Genomic DNA, 20,935 nt, shown 5'->3' on the forward strand with positions numbered 1-20,935 from the left:
TTCAGCCTAATCAATGTAGAGAGTTGACCTCCATATGAAGTCATTTTATTTAATTGTTTGCTATTGTTAGTTATTAATTATGTGCGGAAGTGAGTTTCAGTGTTAACTCATTATTAAAACTCTTTTACGATATAACTCACTTAACAAACTGCGTCAATGTGTAAACATCCAGCTGGTCGAGGCTGCATACTCAGCCATCTGTGCTGGCATGGTCTTTACATACCAAACATACATTCATCTACATGCGTAACATGACATGTGCATACTGTCACTACACTTGAATTTGTATGGCTTGGTGTTGGTTATCGTACTTAAACAAACATCTACTTGCATTGCATGGTATAAATGTACGCATACTGTCGCTATAATTGAATTGTTACGACTTTGAGCCTCTGTGCATGACAAACAAACATATTTTTTAAAAGTAAAAATATTGTCAAAATCGTCTTCTCTTACTGCCCTTTGCAGAATTTAAACGTCTTATCTTTACACGTCAAACATAGTATTCAAACAAAATTGTTTGGGTTTTACAGGAAAAAGATAATCAAGTATTAATTTCTTCTATTCTATTTATTGTCTAAGTATATATTTTTATTACTTTTTTAAAATAAGAAGTTATATACTTTTCTTCACATTAGTATATGAATAATTTAGGTTTGGAACTTTTTTAACGAAAACCATCCTAATACTTGTTGATTGATATTACAGAAGGCAACTATACGTCAAAAAGTTATTGAAATAATTATTTTATATTACATTTTCCTACAGCGCATTATAACTTTAGATTGCAAACAGATCCTCTGTTCAATATTACTTCAATGTGACTTTTATATTATACACTATCAAAGTTATTATAAAATATATTTCATACACAAGACTGTTTTATATACATGCAACAATGTTTTACTCAATTTTAAGATATAACTAACGCTTACTGCATAAAATAGGTTATGGATTTTAATTCTTCAATTTTTTTATAGTTAATTATCTGGTTTTAGCGAATTTCCCTATAGGGAAGTAGCTATTACCGTAGGTGGCACGGTAAGACCTAGACCCGGGACTGATTTACTTTTTCATTTTGATGTCCCCGGAGGCCAAAAACACCATTCGTTCAAATTTTTATATATGTATATATATATATATATAGACTTATATATATATATATATATATACGTCCGTGAACGCGATAATTTGAGTAATTTTTGTCCGATTTTGATGAAATTTGGTTTAAAGGTGTAAAGCGGGATAAACTTGAATGAGTTCGCGAACGAGCATGATCGGACCATGGGAACGGGGCTTTACGGGGGGTTTTATGGGGTAAAAATTGGTTTTTCTCACTTTTGACCCTCAAAACACAAAATTTCCCTATTTCTCTTTCGAACTTTTTAAAGAGCTTAAAAAAACAAATAATTTAGTATATAAAAGTATTTTGGTTCGATTATTAGTAACGGAGAAAATTAAAAAAATTGTAAATTTAAAATTCCCATGTTATTCTTATGGAGAATATTGTCAAATGTTGTAGTTTGCTTGTTTATGGATATATTTTGATCAAACTTGGCAAATTTATTTATTTTGTACTAAGCTATCAATATTTTACTCAAAAACACACTTTATTAGTTTCCTTGTAGCAGCAAACCTAGGTACTCGTTAAACCTAATGTTATTAAAATATATTTAACTGAAAATCAATTCAGACAAATGGAAATTCGCTTAGTCGGCAGGTTTGCTGCGGCGGGGGTATTATTTTTTTAGGTATGCTACAGCAGTTATAGAACAGAACAAGTCCAATCGGTAAGTCATCCTTGTTTAATTATGAGTACAAATGCAACGAAAATCATACCAGTAAATCAACAACATGTAAAAAAATTAGCAACCTATTTACCTGAAATGTTACTGGATGCATCTATTTGTTCTTACATTTTCGTTTCACTTTCGCTTTAATGATAATTTGCAATTCAAGAACCACATTGGAATGAAGGTAGGTTGTTTCACGGACAGCATAAAAATCACCCAACTTGTCATTTCAAGTTAGTGAGAGAATTAGAAACTGTTGTAAAAAATTGCTCTCATATAACTAACGATTGATTTCCAGTACATTTTTTAAAATTTAACTTCTTGGAATCTAATAAATAGAATTTCCTACACCATACTCTTATATTCACTAAACAAATCGATTGTTTTTTTTAAACTTAAATCTAAAACAAAAAACTAATTATGACTGTGAGTTGTGTCAACATAACATAAGTTGAGATAACATAAGTTTCAGGCAGGTTTTGATAAAAGTAGTTAATTTGTTTGGAAATAAATGGAAGGCAAATGTTTACTAGTTATTCTGTACTTAAATACACCACTTATTTTCGTAATGTAAATTTTGTTTTTTAAGAAATTGTTAAGCTTGGTTTGGTTTGGAACTGATATTGGCAAAAATATTGTGGTAGAAAGCACCGTAGGGAATTTGTGTAGGATTTATCGTTCAACGATTTCGTTTACAGTTGCAGTAAAAAAATAAACTAAAACTCAGGAATGGCATTTTTTTTTGAAGGTCCAATACAAAAGACTTTTTATTTCTTTGGGAAATATTAATGTTTTTTATTTTTTTTTATTATAAAACCCTTTAACAATCTTTACTGGCCTATGGAACACCAGTTTTAGCTAAGCGTTTCATTTTGTAAACTGAAGTAAACATATCTCAGATTACTCTCTATTTGAGTAAAATTGTAAGTAAAACTGTAAAATTTTAACCTTTTAAACTTTAAATTTTAAACTTTTTTTGTAAAGCACTAACATTATATGCAATGTAACTGACATTATGACAAATATAACATGATTCTAACCAATTAAAGTCAATTTAATAAAAAAAAATTACATAGTTTTGACTGGGATGGTAAAGGAGGTATTTCATACAATATTTTATTTTATAGTACTCTGAGGTAGATAATGTTTTTTTGTAAAGACTGAGCTAAAACAAGAACCAGACGCTTGCCTGACACTGTTCAAACTATATTAAACACTTTTTGGATCAAAATCCTTATAGTGTAAAAACTCTTAAAACTTCTCTCTCATCACTATTGTAAGAACGTTAGAGGAACTAATAACTCAAATAGTTGTTGAAAAATCATCTGACATAACAAGTTTAATTTGTTATGTACAGAAAAGCTTACGATATAGTGATCTTTACCGTGTGTCCTTTGATCTGTGTAAATAACTATGCTGGACGTTTGAGCTCATTTATCTCGGGTTACTGTTATCATGTTTGGGACAACATGTGACATAATGTAAAGATTAGCAACACTGATTCTGATGACTTATTTTTACATTGCTTAAAATTATTGAGGTCCCCAATTTGGTGTCTCAATGATGTATCTGTCATGACTGTAAAAACTTCTACCGATCTTTCGTTTTCCATTTTATTTTACCTCATCAAGTACTTAATAATTCCTTTTCTAATGGTATTCTATAACTTAAGAACGAGTGCACCGAATTGGTTGATTTTTTGTTGTGTACCGTAGTACCACATTGGGACAGGATGTCTGTTGCGCCAGCTAGTCGATAATAAATACATACATCGTAATACATCTTCATTGTGTATACAATTTCATGTATTTTACGTAAATAGACCTGAAGTGAAGTTCACTAAAAGAATGATATTATTATTTTAAACTTTATAATATTGGGTCAAGAATTTTCCTAATCTCAAAAGTTGTACAAACAGTTTGGAAGTTTATCTTAAACTTCGCAACCATACTACTTAACTGGACATATTTAGCTACTTTAAGAACAATCAACGATTAAGGCCAAGTTGAGAAGCACTGTGCCAATTACCAAGAATAATTAAATATTTCAGACAATAACCTTTGTTAATAACTGATGTAACAACGTGGTAATTACTCGCCTGAATTACTCATATTGGCTTTAAACGTTGCAATGAAACTTTGGCAACACATTCGATCGAAATACTAATTTTTTAAACCTCAACTTCTCTCTCATAACCACTGTATTGTAAGAGTGTTAGACAGCACTAATAACTCAAATATTTGTTAATGATCTGACAAATGTAGTCCCATTTGTTTTGAAGGGGTAACTTGACTTAAAGAAACCGAAACATCTAGTAAATAATAGCAACGTGTAATTTTTATAAAAGCTATTATATTTACAGGTTGTTGACTGTAACACTTGTTATGCATTAACCTCGTAGTATCAATTTCTGGCAATAATAGTAAACTGCTGATGCAAATAGAGTAAGGTCAATCACACGGTTACAAATTTGGGTATATAAATTTAAAGTGTGGTTATGGAACAAGTTGTGTACAAACAGGATTGTTATAACTAAAGCCTTATTACTTTATAGAAGGTGTAAATAGGTACCTGTAATTATACTCTAGTTATTTAGTTTTTTTTTTTTTTTTTTTTTTTATCAAGTTCACGTCAATAATATGACTTGTATGAACTTCGGACTAAACATAGGTGTGGTAAAGATGAAGGTTTTACCGCGCATTGAAAGTACCCTATTTACGACAACGCTTTAACGTTTAAAGTTTTACTACAATGCTATTAACATCGACCCTTTTAAAATTGATATAGACTCAACAACATTTGTATTGCCTTACAGTAAAGAGTATTGCTAGTATATGTTTGTTGTTTTACGTTTACTAATAAAACGGAGTAAGCGCTTTTAGAAGGCACAGCGCACTTTTGAAAATGTATTGTCAATGTGATTGCTATACTTTGTTGCCGATAACCGTATTTAACCACTTTACTGAAAATCCTAAATAATTACTGCAGGAGAATAATATTTTTAGTTGAAAATTATAAAAACATTCTCGGAAAGTTTAAGGGAGATTTAAACTAAAAAGCGCATATTTCACTAACTTTACTGTGACAAAGTTTTAACTAGCTCCATATTGCATTCATTCCATACTGCAATGTGAACTTTTTCCACGCATAATCCTATTAAAATAGCTAAAACAAATTTTTGAAGCTGCAAAGTTGAGTTTATATAAATCTCAGAACAACATATATTAATTAAGGGGCACTTTAAAGACAAGTACGCCAACAGATTTTACATGTGAGTCAAATTCATATAGAAACAAAATATTCTACAGCTACCCGACAAAGCAGGCTTCTTTGCACTGATTATTGTACGCAAAGTAGTTAGTTACTGCATTTACTTGGTAGCACTCATGTCTCTTTGCCAAACTGCTTTGACTTCACCGCACTCAATTTACTTTGTCGCACTCAGCTGCTGTTGTATTTTGCTGTTTTCCAACCTAACAACACAAAATAGGGGTTTTTAAGGCACCTAATACGTGTACGCTTGAAAATAAGCTGACAACACTTAAAAGATGCTACGACTACGATCAGCTGGTGCAACGTTTCACACCCTTAGAGTATTGATACTACGACTTTACCTGTTGTTTCGTGTTAACATAGATAAAAACATAAACCCTTAGGTGTTAAGATTCTATTTGCGACCAATGCTTGGATTTAGCTTAACCTAAAACGTTTTGTTTTGTGTTTGAAAGACTAATTATTTATATGCCTTATAGCATCTTATAATAACTGTAGGAAAGATTTAACGTGTAACGCGAGCGAAAAGTATCTTTACACACTTATTACACAAATCAATATTTTATCACCTAATTAAACTCCGTTAGGAGTTTGTGTCGACCTACGATTCTCGTTCTTTAAACAAACGTTTCATACATACTCAAACCAAACCGTTTTGGGGCTAGATTTGGACTACACCATTTTTACGCATTTCTTATGTCTGATAACATAAAATGTCACCCTTGTTCACGTATGTAATTTTTGTCTTTTAGAGCCTATTTCAGTTCGATCTTGTAGAATTTTCAAACTTGTACCTGTTTTAAAAGGGAAGTAAGTGAAATATTTTTTCGAAACATAACTAACTTTGCCACTTAAATATAGCGTGATTTATCTATACTATTATAAAAAAGAGGTGGTGTCTGTGTGTATGGGAAAAGTAAACGCGAAAACTACTGGTCGGATCGGGCTGAAATTCGGCATGATGATAGCTCATATTCCCGATTAACATATAGGCATATTTTTATCCCAAAAATCCTTCCGGGCTCCGCCCCAGTGGCTCTGGAGCAAAGGTTCCCATGTTAACCTTATGAGAAATGGAATTAATGAATCTTAACAGCTGTTTCAATTAAACAAGTTGGTTCTGTTCTATGATTTTCAATAGCATTAAAGTTACAAGGATTACCAACAGGGTGCAGCACTAGCATTATTTCTTTTACATTTATGACAACAGCTAATTTGCAACCAAAAGGTGAGTGAGCGTAGCGAACGAACTTCAACCTGGAGGCGAGTGAGCGTAGCGAACGAACTTCAACCTGGAGGCGAGTGAGCGTAGCGAACGAGCTAACCTGAAGGCAAGTGAGCGTAGCGAACGAGCTAACCTGAAGGAAAGTGAGCGCAGCGAACGAGCTCCAACCTAAAGGTGAGTGAGCGTAGCGAACGAACTTCAAAAAGAACCGAAATTTCTTAAACCATGTCCTCACTCATAACTGCTATAAGCATTTGATACTTATATGCCAACCCCGTACGAAGGACGGGTACTCTGCTAGTAATTTATAAACAATACATTTTTAGTCGTGAAACCACGATTTAAGAGCATGGAAAGTAAGGGAAATTATTTAGTGCAAGCTGTATTTTACAGATTATTCCAACAGTGACAGGCATGTGACAGATTTGGATTTTGTTCGAACATTGTCGGGAATCGCTTTGATACCGCCCAACAAAAGTTTGGAATGAACAAATGTATAGGACGAAAGCTATAACCATTCAACTTCAGAAAACGAATTTGATTTAGGAATAAATATCAAAACTGATACTTGATTATGACCGTAGACTCAAAAACACTGATTATGCAAGTGAATCGTAAAACTCATTCATATATGTAGAACAAACTATGACAAAAAAGTCACAAAAGAAAACTTTTGTACAGATAAGCTTTCCTGCAATGTAAAATGAAAATTAAAACTAATTAAATTTACAGTATGTATACCATACACATAGATCACATACATCAATAGACACAATCAAGCACACTTAATTATACTCTAGTCTCTAGAAATTGTGAAGCCTTAAAAAGACTGAAGGTTTTTTATCAGGGTTCTGAGTACCTAAATTTTCACTTCCCAATGTTAACCAAAGTCCAGTAACACTGACATGCATTCATACTGTTCAAAACTGGTTGAAACTGAGGATAACCATATATTTGTCATTCCACTTTTAATTTCAATAGAAATCAAAAGTCTAAGCCTGTTACTGAGTGCTTTTATTGTAAGACAGAGGAAAGCGAGTTTTCAAATTATTCATAGGATAACCGCGTTATCACTCAGATCAAAACTAATTGATTTAAACGAAAATAGATATTTTTAATGAGAAACTTTCCAAAATCATCTGTAAATTTGAAGTTTTAAGACTGTTGGAAACGACTAAGTTGTCACTTTGGGAAGCCAAGCGTTGAGTATCAAATTAAAAGTTTGACATATACTTTTGAAACGTCAAACTTTAATTACCAACGAATTAATTTTATTTAAACAACACTTCTCTTCTTTAAACCGGGTAAGAGGTTTTTTTCCTCCCTTGTCCTGAAAATAAATGTTTACATACATACATATTTTTAGTTCACAATAATGTATTTTGGTATATGACTTAGCAATAAAAAAACATATACTAAACAAAATATTGCTTATATTTATTTAAAATGTAAACTAGCTTTTTACGTGTACCATTAAACAATTACTGTAATTAACTGTTATACATTGTACAAATATTATTAGGCTATAAAAAAAGGATCGAAGATAAAAATTCATGTTTTTATAATATATTAATTGTTCACAAAACTTTTAAATAAAAGAACCTCTATTTAGAAAGACAATATGAGAGAAGTGTTTAAAAAAAGCTTTTTTTAATTGTGTGTAACATTTAAAATCTTAAGTCGTTTCAAAGATCTTAGAACAAGTTTTCTGTCAAATGTTGACCTACGATAGGTTTTAATAAAAAAAATAAAAAATACCAGCTTTCCCCATAAATAATACTCATGCATTGATGCAAAAACTCCAATATTTACAAATTAATCAATAGTTGTTTTGGGGACAACACTTTTATCGGAAAGAGGAAATTAAATTTTACAGTCCGTTGAATTTTCTGTATGAAACAAAATGCATTCAGATTTAATCCAAAACGTATCGTATGATTTAGTTTTCTCCGGAGAGACATACTGCACATGCTATCAATATTTGATTAGTTCATAGTTTGCAGTTCCATAAATTTATTTACATTATGGTCTGCACTCAAAGCTTAGTTATATATATTACAATGTGTTTGCAAAGGTTTCAACAAAATTTTGTCCAAAACCTAAATTAATATGATTTTTATGATCCTAAATTTACAGTTACTTTGATTGAGGTTTAATGACTTTCTTTGGTTTGTGATGGGCTTGCCTTAGAATTGTACAGTAAGTACAGTTTTGCTTCAATTGCCCTCAAATTACAATGTATACTACAAATTGGTTTTGAATTTAATTAACATTACCATCAAAATCGTGCTACTATGGGTTCAGTATTCTGTATGTGTGCAATGTTTGTAAGAGTTATTAATTTTGTAATACAAATAAATAATTATAAAAAAATGTATTCTCATTATTATATTGTGTCTTACTTTTCCTGTAAAAGGGAAGATATACACTGTGAAAACTGTTGCCAAGGATAGCTCAGCTTACATTGGCTGGATAAAATCCTAGGATCTGCGAATACGGATACCATTAGGCGGCCGGGACTCACTAGTATAGGGCTGGCTCTTACACGGGCGCTGTAAGCAAGTCAAAACAATCCACCAAAAAATCGGCCAATAATCACCTCTAGACCTACACCGATTCTCCACTCTCTTAGAGGGTCGTTGCTGACGTCACATCTCGGGCTTCGTCCTCACTATCCAACAACTAAGCCCAGAGTTCTTAAAGCAATGTTAGTGACATGATAACTTTCCAATAATAACCTTAATGCACGTTATCACCAAGCAGGGTCTACTCGGCCAAAAAAAATCTATTCCACAATAAAAATGTCTCCAAGCTAACAATCAAACAATAGTACACTAAAAACCACGATAATTCAAAATAATAATCAAAGTATAGACACAGTAATTTAACACCTAGTAGCCGGCCATTCAACTCACACCAAGCAAAAACTCTCAGTTGCAATCTTGTTAAATTTTAGAGGGGGGACTAGTTACAAATACCTAATAATTTTTTATTAATCGACTACTCAGACTGTTTATTTATAATAAAGCTCATACACTCTGCAGCTTGCATTTCACAAGCAACCCAGTAGCAAGTATACTGTTACAAGTTATACAACTACAAATATAAGTTAGGCAACTTAATTACTTTATTTAAGAATTTAGGATTGGTAGGTCTCTATGTTGGCAGCCTGACGTTTTTGATTTTAAATTATCTACAGTGTTTTTTTTTTGCAGACTAGAGTAGTTATCTAATAATGCGTGAGGACCTCCCCGAGGAGAAAGATGTCAAATACAACAGACTGACGGCTTTTATTCAATATTACGCTTTCACTTAAGCCCGTCAGGGGAGGAAAAATTTTTAAGCGCAAAGTTTTTTTTATGTAACTTTTTTACTTGATACGATTTTTTAATTAAAGACAATATGTAAAATAACATTTTTTTATTAGGTAAAATGCAATTAATATATTCAAATAATTTAGCCAAGCCTTATCAGTACTTAAATTTCGCTTTTAGTTTATTTTTGGAACTAAATACATTCTATTTGCCATATATGCATTACTTTTGAGAGTGAATACATAATAAAAATTGTATGGTTGAAATTTCACATAGTAAATCACTATATCTTAATTAATAAAAAAAAATTATTCATGGAATAACCAAAAGTAAAAAATACAAATATTCTTTTCTCTAATGTGTCAAACGTATTGGTTGATGATATATTCAATGGGGTTGTAGGTGCCGCAATATTATAAATAGATCAAACCAATATTAAATATAAAGTTTGGATGTCCTTGAACCAGACAGTTTATAAGCCCTTAGATCAAATACTTTGATAGATTGTGGTGTAGAATATGCTAATCATTGAAACGTTGTAGCAAAACACAGTTAACAAAATACAATAATTAAGAAATTTTAGTCACGTAGGACAAGTATGTTCAGGTCACAGAGCAGTCAGGTACACAACCTTCTGATAAAATATATTAAATTTTCTCTCAAATTAGCTATCAGGGTTTATAAATAACTCACTTAAAACGAACCACGTATTACAATATTTTGTAATACACATTCTAGTATCAAATTATCCGTTTCATATATTTAATCATCAATTTCCTTTACAGTACATTTCTTCCTGAGGTTTAATTTGTTAAAGAAAATTGATAATTTAAGTTATAAAGTGGGATAGTATTTTCGTTCCGGAATATATCTTATGCCCTGACAAATGGCAAGTTGCAGAATAAAATGCATTTTTAAAACATTTAATGATTTAAACCAAATCGTTTGGAATCTTTTTACTCTTCGGATATTAGTACTGACCTTACTCTGTCATATTGATCATGCTGTATTCGTATATTAAAATGTCTTTAACTCTATCTTGTAGATACTGAAAGTTTATTTGTGCTACTTAGATTATCTGTGGGTAAAACAGTGTGCGTCTTGTAGTGTCTATCAGTTTATCATATAAATTATTTTCTGGTAAGTAGATATAAGCCCTACTATGGTTTTTGTAGATTTACTGTGATTTCAAAAACACACAATTGTTACATAGCTTATCCAATCCTCTTATTCCATCATAATAGATTCTAAAGGTCTATTGGGTAACAAGTGACACAATTCTTTTGAGGTTTGACAAGATTTCTAATATTAGAACGGATCAAAATATTCCGGAGTTTACAAAACAATATTTACCTACGACCGTTTTTAAAGTAGCCATTTCAGTTCAGTTCTTAGAATTGAAAAGTTTCACTTAACAGCTGCTTACTTTCATATCAGCATAGTTCCATTTCATATCGGCATAGTTTTTCTCATATCAACACGGATAACGGACCAATGAGGTTCAAGGATTGAGAGAAAAGAAGTATATTTTATTTTATTTTATTTTATTTCAACGGACATTCCATTTTGTTTGATGTGGTACTAAAGATAACATTGTACAGTTCAAGATGACTAATATTAAATAACAACTGTGAACTTTTGACACTTAGACATAGGCAACAAAACAAATAACAATAAAATAGTAATTAACAACAATACAAACAATACAATATAATTGCAAAAAATAAACAAAATTGTAAACAATTTGTAAAATATAACAATATAATTGTAATACTTCGAACGTCAACTAATCAGCTGATCAGCTGATCAGTTGAAAATTTTAATTGTTGATCCGGCTTGTTCCTGTTGATACTCGCGTATTCTTAACCTAAGTTGGTGGAAGTTAAATGAAGGTTGATTTTAAAATATCAGTTAGTGAAAGTGATGTTGACGAGATAGAAATGAGAGCACAAACTGTTTGTGTTAATCTTTTGCCACCAAAATCAAAACAAAGGTACCATATGCAATTACATACCAGCAATTCATTAAATGGACGAAACAAAATAAGGTTAAATTGATAAATGAAAATGTTCTTCTGGTTTATTTTGAAAACCTCTTAACCACTTTTTCACCCAACTTGTTGTGGACCACATATTCGATGCTGAGATCTAACTGTAAATTAACTGTTTCACTATATTATTCAGTTGTCCAAAAATATATGCAATATTTCCCTAATTGTACCTGATACAGTATTTATGGTAAGAATGCTGCTAGCAGAACCTATTGCCTGAAAAAGTAACGTATTATTTAACAAAGTTTTACAAACACGTAATTACATGAAATCAGCTGATTATACAATAAGTCGTTGCATCACTTTCAGTGACAATGACAATAAACGAAAACATAACCTCTCTAGGAAGTTATGAGTAGCGATTGTTAGTAATAAAAACCAGATTTTTAGTAATTAAAAAACGGTCGTAGGTAAAGTAGTGTACGCAACTCGCGTTGTTAGTCTTTACGACACTCGTAGAAGTTTTTAAGGCACGAGCCTCAATCGTTGCGTAAACTACTATATCAGAGTTATATTACTGTTTATAAATACAAACGCTTGCCAAGAAATATTTCTTGGCTTAAATGATAGAAAGAATGTTAAATATTCACGGTATGTTGTATACTCACATTTTCAGCACCTGGTGTTAGGTTGATATGCCAAATGGCCTCTCGGCTCTGCGATATGATGTGTAATAAACAGGTGATTGACGTTATGTTCTCCTACAAAAGGTTGGATATACTGGCAATACACAGACTGTGTTTCCAGCTTGAGCATAAATGGCGTGTATACACATCATTTTCATCAAAGGTGTAAAAAGTGGACTATTTGAGAGCTATAAAAGGCAAAAAATGAATTGCACGTACTTGCTAAATTATTTCTTGGGTTTACACGATATCGAAATCCTTTAAACAAATCGTACTCGTGATCTCAGTTTATATTGAATATTTACTTAATGTTCATATTAATTTAGGTATAGTTCGGACATTTAAGATTATAAAAATATTCAAATATAAAATGTAGAAAGACTAGAATGTTTTTAACATTTCTAACACACTTTGCATGCACTTTAATTGGATTATAGAATATCAGAAATAACTGAACCAATTCTTAAAAGCGATTGGTGAGTTCTATACTTCCTTTATTCATTTTCTCTCTATTGTAGTAGAAAAAAAGAAATATTTAATTTAATTTTTCAGAAGTTATTCTTCCCAAACAGATGCCTTACCAAATGCTCTACTCCGTTCAACGGAAACAATATGCGGTGAAAGGTACCTCTGTGGCCAATACTTGTGGTTTGCTGAAACCGGTATCGGTAACCGAGGTAGAGGTATTGTGTGTAAACTATTTAATGACATGTATATCACTGTAGTGAATGCTGCAATGTTCTATCGTGTTTTAAATAAATTGCAGTCGAAAACAATATTAGTGTTTACGATTAATTATGATTAATGCTTAAAAATGCTTGTTACTCAATGCGTTAGTTACAAATGTCGAAAAATATGCTAATTTGGTTAATATACCTTAAATACAAATGTTTACGCCAACCAGATTTTGAATATTTATTTACCACGGAGCTAAAATTTGTTTTGTTTTTGTTTTGTTGTTACATGATTTCAGTAGACCTATTTCAAACGAAAGTGAAGGGCAGTCATCGTATTAGATTTTGAAATAATATTTTATTATATTTAATTTGTATTCCTTACCAGCAATGTGACTGGTACTTGAGATGTTTTAGACATGATTGATCAGGAAACCTTCTTGTGTTATAAGTTATGAATATTCCTAATCAACGATGAGGTCTAAGAGATTAGTGTGCAGATGTTAGTAACTGTCTACTCAGCAATCAATGCTGGCATGGTCGGCCTAATATACATACCAAACATACACTGATCTGCATGCGTACCGTGACATCAACATATAAAACTTTCACTACACTTGAAACTGTATGACTTTGTGGTTAGTTGCCTTACGCCACGTTGCATCATGCCATTGTGCTACGGGGCAGCGAGCTGTTCTAGTGGTAGAGTACGGGACTTCGGTCCTTAAGGTCTGGGGTTTAAATCCCGCCAAATCACCAATGGATTTTATCTATGTGATAATGCCGAAACCTTAAGGGGTAGCCTGAAGTAATGTGTAAAACAATGCCTGGCTCGTGCTCAGCGTCCCTGGAAAAGAAAATACGCTTTTTGTCACTACACTGTACCTAACTAGTATGACCTTATTGAACTTATTGCTGATCACTCAATAAACTTGTTGTATTAGGTAGGATTAAGGTAGGCCTATATAGTTACGGTATTTCATTATTTGTTTTGTTACGAAGAACAAAGTTTAGTTCAGCATGTGCTTAGCTACAATTTAACAAAGATTTTAACGATTTATACCATAAGCATTTGAAAACGTTATTAAAAAAGTTCAGTCATGCTATATAATATTTAGTAGTAACCCTAAATACTTATTGGTAAACTTCCCTTTTCTATTAACCCATACGGATGAACTCTGTACTCTTCATTCATTCACACGTTTAGGTTTTCTCCAAAGATCATTTGCAATGCAAGTTTGAGATCTTCACTGGAATGCACTCATTATTTTATGAAAGTTGTGGAGGAAAAAAGCTGTTCATCTAAAAATGGTCGACTTTGTTTATAATTCGCTAAAATCCAACAGATAAAAGTCCGTTCACTCAAAAAGACGATCGGATTATTCACTTTGAGAAACCTATAACTTACTACTCGTATGAACATGTATTTAGTTTTAGCGCATTGATGAAATAATATTGATAAATCCTTAAGCCTATAAAGGTAGTTGGAAATTAATATCATTAATTTGTTTGCAGAAAAAATATTGACGAGTAAAAATGTACCAGACGGCTTATAGATGGAATGTCGAACTCATATTGCAGTTGTACTTTTTGTTTTGAAATGAATCGTCTAGCTTGGTTTGGTTAGGGACTGATATCGGCAAAAATGTTTTGATTAAATGAACCGTAGGGTTTTTGTGTCGGCTTTCTCGTCCAGTGAATTCGTTCAACGCTGCAGAAAAAAATAAACTGCTATCCTGAAATGCAACTTTCTTCATCACAATCATAGTACTAAATATTTCTCATATGTTGTGTGTAAAAATAAATATCTACATAACCTTGAGTTTGGAATCAATTTAGTAAATTATTATCATTTTAAAAATTAGTAGATTAGTAGTATTTAACACAACTTAATAATTTATTATCCTCTGTAGTATTGCAGTAATCCTACAAAACAGCTGAGTATGATATTTTCTAAATAATATTCTAAATCAATTCAAGTCGTTTTTAGTAAAGTATCTTTAGTTATCAACTCAACAAGAGAATATGAAAAAAATAAGTACAACATTATTTAAACCTTCCTAATTCGATAAACACGCTGAAACATAAACACTGGAAGGTATCGCACCCAAAGGAACAAAAAGTGATGTGTGTAGAATAAATTTTAGCGACGTGCCGCAGAGATAATACGGAACTTCGGTGTATCGGAACTTTATCGTTTCTAAAGAAAAAAATGCTTTTAATTTCAATAATTATCTTGAAAATTACTTTTAGTTATAGAAATATATCTTTTTACTTGAAGTGTTATGGATTTTTATTCTTTGTTGAATATTCTACTTTGTTCAGCGTATGAACAAAACAAAGTGATTTAGTCCCGTTTTGAAAAATAGATTAAATAGTAAAAAAATACAAAAAAAATTAAATGTATAAAGATTCAGGAATTTACCGTATATTTTTCTGTTTATCTTATTTATATTCTGGTTAGAGTAATACCACGTAATACTGTAGATATATTTTTTCCTTAAGGTTTGTTGCATATAAAAAAAAATCTTTAAATGTAGTTCAATATTTTAATAAATTAATGCGTAGTTTATGTAGTATCCATACCTTTTTTGATGCGTCTAGCCTTATGGTACTTAACATGTGATTTCATAAAAACTAGCAGTGCACAAATACTAACTCCACTTTACCATGTGTAAGGTTTTACCATATATTAAGAAGTATTTTTAATCTATGGTTTTACTTTACCGTGTGATTATGTTTAATTTAAAACACATCGTTGAAAAAGTTTTAACAGCATTTAATAAAATTGCTATAGCTTAAACAATTTTTTCTAGTTTGTTGAGTATCTAATATAACGTGTTACCATTCATGTTGCAAGGCCTGCTCCATTGTTGATCATAGATCATGAGGAGATATGGTTCTCAAGGGGTAACTCATCTGTTAGTCTATACGTGTTTAGGAACTTGATAGTATATTCCATATTATTCAGATTTAAGTATACCAGTATTAGTCCGTAATAAGTATGCCTAGCCATGAAGAACTGATACAACAGTTCGTCTTATTGTTTATTTTAAGTGTTTTAAGTTTTAAACAAACATTTACTGATGTAAGCAATATTGTGGCATCCTTTTAAGTTTTATGACAATAAATGACATACTTTAATACGCTAGCTAAGATTATTGTAAAGCAAGCATTTCCTGTTAAGGACTGGGTAAAATAGATACTCCAGTATAGACCCCGCATTAGTAGGGGGCCAAGTAAATACGCAATAGAACAGTTGGTAAACATAGAGTACAGGGTTAGTATCTAGCTTAGACTACTAAATAGAGGTCAGGGTAACTAGTTAAATAAACAGATGAAGCGAGGGATATGGATGAAACATAAAGTAAATACTATAATATATAGCGACCAGAGAATGAAAAAGTAATAAAATACTTATACGTGCTCTAAAAAGACCATCTCTTTCCTTGTACTAAACATTATTATCGTAAGTGCTTTCGAGTAAGGAGTTATTTATTGCAAATCAAGATTTAGTCTCAGTGATCATCTGTTCACATCGCTGTATGGTGGTGTGTATATACACACAACTTGTGGTAAGCTGTCGAAGCTACAATCAATTAGTAAGATTTTATTTAATCTATTCATAACAGAAGTAACGTAATCATTACCGTAACATTATCATCACATTGTTGTAGCTGGATGATTCACTATCCGACTTGCTCTACAGTCTGGCTCAGTAATGGGCAGACAGTGAGGTCATTATCCTCGTGACGTCACATAACTGGTGTTACCTTGTGATTAGCATTGACAGGAATACATCTGACATCAGCTTATTGTCTAGAAGATCAGCTGACGTGAATGTTATCACACTCAGTTTAGACCATCGCTGTTTTGAAACAAATTGGGCTTACATTCATAGTCGCCTTGTTTTGTAGGCTTGTAATTTTTTAATAAATATTTCCAGCATTACCTTTAATTTCACAGTATGGCCAAGTACTAAGCAGACGAGTAAAAATTAGCTCATTTTGGTCATAATGTGCAAATAACATCAACAATGATTATTCGTATTTTACCAAATAAAATCAAAATATCAAATATTGTAAATCTAACTTAAGTTGTACACATTAGGTCCGTCATTATTATATGACTGGTCTACTCCCTTTAACATATCAAATTCATTGCTCAGTTAACTAGTTATCATTAACAATATCACACTACAAACTTACATATAGCTTCAAACTTACTCGTAGTCTTATACTTTTCAATTTTATGTAAAAAATTTCGTATTTTTATTTAAAAACTAATCTTTATGCCCCAGAAGAAGATTTTTTTGTTTACCACCATATTGATATTAACTGCTACATGGCTTATACTAACAATAGCTTGACATATTCATTATCGGGTTACAAAATGCCACTAACGTTTTTAAGAAGCATAGAGCAATCTAAAAGCACTGGCAGGAAACGTGACGTTTGTTTACATTTTTTATATCCATACGTAAATTAAAATCAAACCGTGCATGCTTGGACGTGAATTTAGCTTTGACATAAATCTTAGCCTTATTTGTTTTCCTTTGCCAGTGAAAAAAAGTAAAAAAAAAACATTTAAGATTCTGCCATATGTTATGAAACTAAGGATTGAACATGATATTTTATTTTACAGTATTTAAAGAAACGGAAAGTAAATAAAGATACGTCTTATAACACTTAAAACATATATTTACGCTAATACTGTTACTCACAAGACGGTAAATATACAAAAGATGGTAAGTGGTGATCGATTTCGATTGGACACTCCAATCATAATCAGAATCAGACCCAATAGGCGAATAACAAGAATCTTGAATGGCGTCCCTACTTATACCCTATTGGCTACCGGAAACACCGGCCAATTTTTATAAGTACAACTGGAATCGAAATTTACTTGTTCATTAATCAACTTATTTATATTTTTACATTTTTCCCTAAAAATATACAATTCTTCCCAAGCATTCATCACATATCCCTTCCTAATTACAATTCTTCAAAATACATATATTATCCTCCATTTTTCCTATTGAGTGTCCATTTTGTAACAGGTGTTGTGTTCCGGTTTGTCGTTCCTCCATGCAGATATGTGGTTTTTGAAGCGGTTGACGAAGTTCACAGTCTGTCCAATGTAGAAGCTATCACAATCGTTACAATTGATTTTATAGATGCCCGATGCGTCGAATCTGTTACAATCTTCTATTTTTGGATGCAGTATTTTACTCATGGTGTTCTGAGTCCTGTAGGCTATCGAAACTCCGTATTTCTTGAATCTGTTAGCAGTCCTTTGTGTTGTAGTCCCCGTGTAGCTAAATGTGACATATCTGGTGTTTTCCTCTTTTATCTCTTCTAAAGTTGTTCTGCTGTGTAGTGTATTCTGTCTATTGATTTAGTATTTAAAGTACCAACTACTGTATAGTGAAGTAATACCAGTTAAATAGGCTTATACTCTTGTGTTTAGTATTTCGTATAAGTATTTGATGTAATATTTAAGTATTGCAATTTAATTAATTTGTTATACAGTCCACTCACAAATTTCGAAGTGTTTTAAAATACCACTTTACCACAAAACATCTTGACTTGGTGTGAATCTTTTCTGTAATTTAAATTTTCTATCCATAAACCAAATCAAACGAATTCAAGCGTTACACAATTATTGTTTTATATTTTGGTTGAAAAAGATCGTAAATTATTTACATTGTTAAAAATTTAATACAGAAGGAAAACAAAATTATTAATGAGTATTTATGAGCCTATGTTATTCATTTTTGGTACATAAATTTTAGGGAAATTATGCAATACAATATAATACGTTTGGAAGTACACATACTAAACACAATATATCTTTACACGATTCTTTATTAAACTAATATAACAGAAGGTATAATTTGAAAGTGGATATTAGTTATACAAGCCGCAAAGTTGGATAATATCTACGTCCCGGACTATTAATCTTACATAATGCGTTGATAAATGACAGCCTACAGACTAGAATCTAGAACATTTGTGACAGCCAAATGGAATTGTCTTACTTATAAGATTGACAGAATTCAGGTGACATATTACTCAGTTAATACAAGTGTTAAGCACTTTTTTCTATAACAAACTTACAAGATGTTTGATTAGCAATCTCACGATGCAATTTTTAATTTCAACTTATTTATGCTACTGTAAATTAATTAAAAAAAAAATTCAATTACATTGTTTATAAGCTTAAATTCGATGTTATTTTACCATGGTGTTGTGATTTTAATTAGTTTTGTTATCGATTAGTAAATTGGGTACGTGTTTTACAAAAACATCCCTCAAAAACCAACATCTATAAAATATTTAACCACGGATTAAAAAATGTTTTTTGAGTACCCTAATGCATGGCGTATTTTACGTCAATATTAGAGTACATACCTAAACTAGGAAGCTATACGTATTACGTATATTTAAAATATAAATAAATAACTGAAATATTATTAGCTATGAAGTTTTCTTTAAAAAATCATAGTTTAAAAGGTATTTATGGTTTATTCTGCTAAAATATATTTAATTTTTTATCAAATTGTACTATTGACTATATATAAAGTTAACGAGCCTATTGTTTGAAGAAAGGTTTTTGATCCATGAATGTACAACACATCTTCTTTGTTTTTAGACTTCATATTCACTAGAGTAGAGGATTTACAGCAGATTGTATACGTTATAAAATGTAAAGTTAACAATGTCGAACGCATTTTCATGATAGTTTTGATTGTCAACATTAAGTTGTGCATTACAGCTTTCTGAGGTTGAATTATGTAAGAGATTTGCCTGAGGGAAAGTAAAGGTTGATGGGAACAAATATCTTTACGTGCCTTGGATTACGCCAGAATAAAGTAGGAAGGCTTCAATTTATCCACTAATGTGTCAGAATTTTAAATATTTTTACTGAAAATACTCTTTAAAATTACGCTTATGTATAGAATTAATTACTATTAGATGTGCAAATAACCAACTCGCATTAGTGTTATTTTCAAATCGATTTCTTGTATTTTGCAAGAATAACTGATTTACAAGATAAACTTATACTAGACCAGAAAAGGGATTGTTCAAATTTTTAAATCACCATAAATATTATAATTTTGGGCATTACTATAAAAGTTCTTTATGGCCATCCAATACGATTTCCAATTTGGAACAGATTTTATCAAGTTACAGTAAAATGGCATTTCTTATACTTACCCTAGAATAAATTTTATTATCATGTTGGCGGCAATGTTTTTTTGACAACCAGTTAATGTTATATTGTAAGTTGTATTAAATTTACAGTTAGTTAAGATGTGACCCCAGCAAGAATACTTTTGATAATGATCTTGTTGATGGAAATAAATACTGGTCATCTGCATTACTGTATGCGTTTAAATTTTTTGCAAACTAAGTAATTGACCATCCATTGAACTGAACGCAAGATTAAAACGGTTATTTTGGTTTGGTTACTGACTCTTAAGGGGTTCCAAGTAGTAATAACGTCTCCTTTTTCATTATTTTATATGATTGATGCAGTGTGATTTCTTAAACTTGTGTCTTTTATTAGTAGTATAAATATAAATATAAAAATATTTTTGTCTGAGAGATTTATTGAAATATTTCGTACTATATTTTTTACTGATCAATTAGTGTATAGTGCGTTTTGACGACTGCATTATACCAGTATTTAGTTATTGATTGCATATGGCAATGAAATACGACTGTTCAGGATTTATTATTTCATTTGAAACCCTAAAATCCTCACGATAGTGTGTGACATTTACCCTTTGGTCATTGATTTGTAGATGAGATAACTAGGTCGGACCTCTGACGTCGTTTCTATCGTTGCCACTGTTATCACCGTGCTACGTCATGTTGTTGCAAAATTAATATAGTTGACTAGAGTGTGTGACTTAGGGGGGAAATGAGTCTCTACGGCATGTCTTAAAAACGAGAGGATTTTGTTTCAGTTACA

At 31.4% G+C, this 20,935-nt stretch overlaps 1 protein-coding gene across 2 annotated transcripts in view; it reads left to right on the forward strand.

Moving 5' to 3' along the window:
• LOC128983334 (collagen alpha-1(XVIII) chain-like) overlaps positions 1–20,935 on the forward strand; it is a 162,097-nt gene that overhangs the window by 41,795 nt on the left and 99,367 nt on the right. The window lies entirely within an intron of this gene.

Source organism: Macrosteles quadrilineatus, unplaced genomic scaffold (assembly GCF_028750875.1).
Source record: "Macrosteles quadrilineatus isolate MER2022 unplaced genomic scaffold, UCM_ALF_1.0 Scaffold_1__1_contigs__length_201487025, whole genome shotgun sequence".
Classification (NCBI taxonomy): Eukaryota; Metazoa; Arthropoda; class Insecta; order Hemiptera; family Cicadellidae; genus Macrosteles; species Macrosteles quadrilineatus.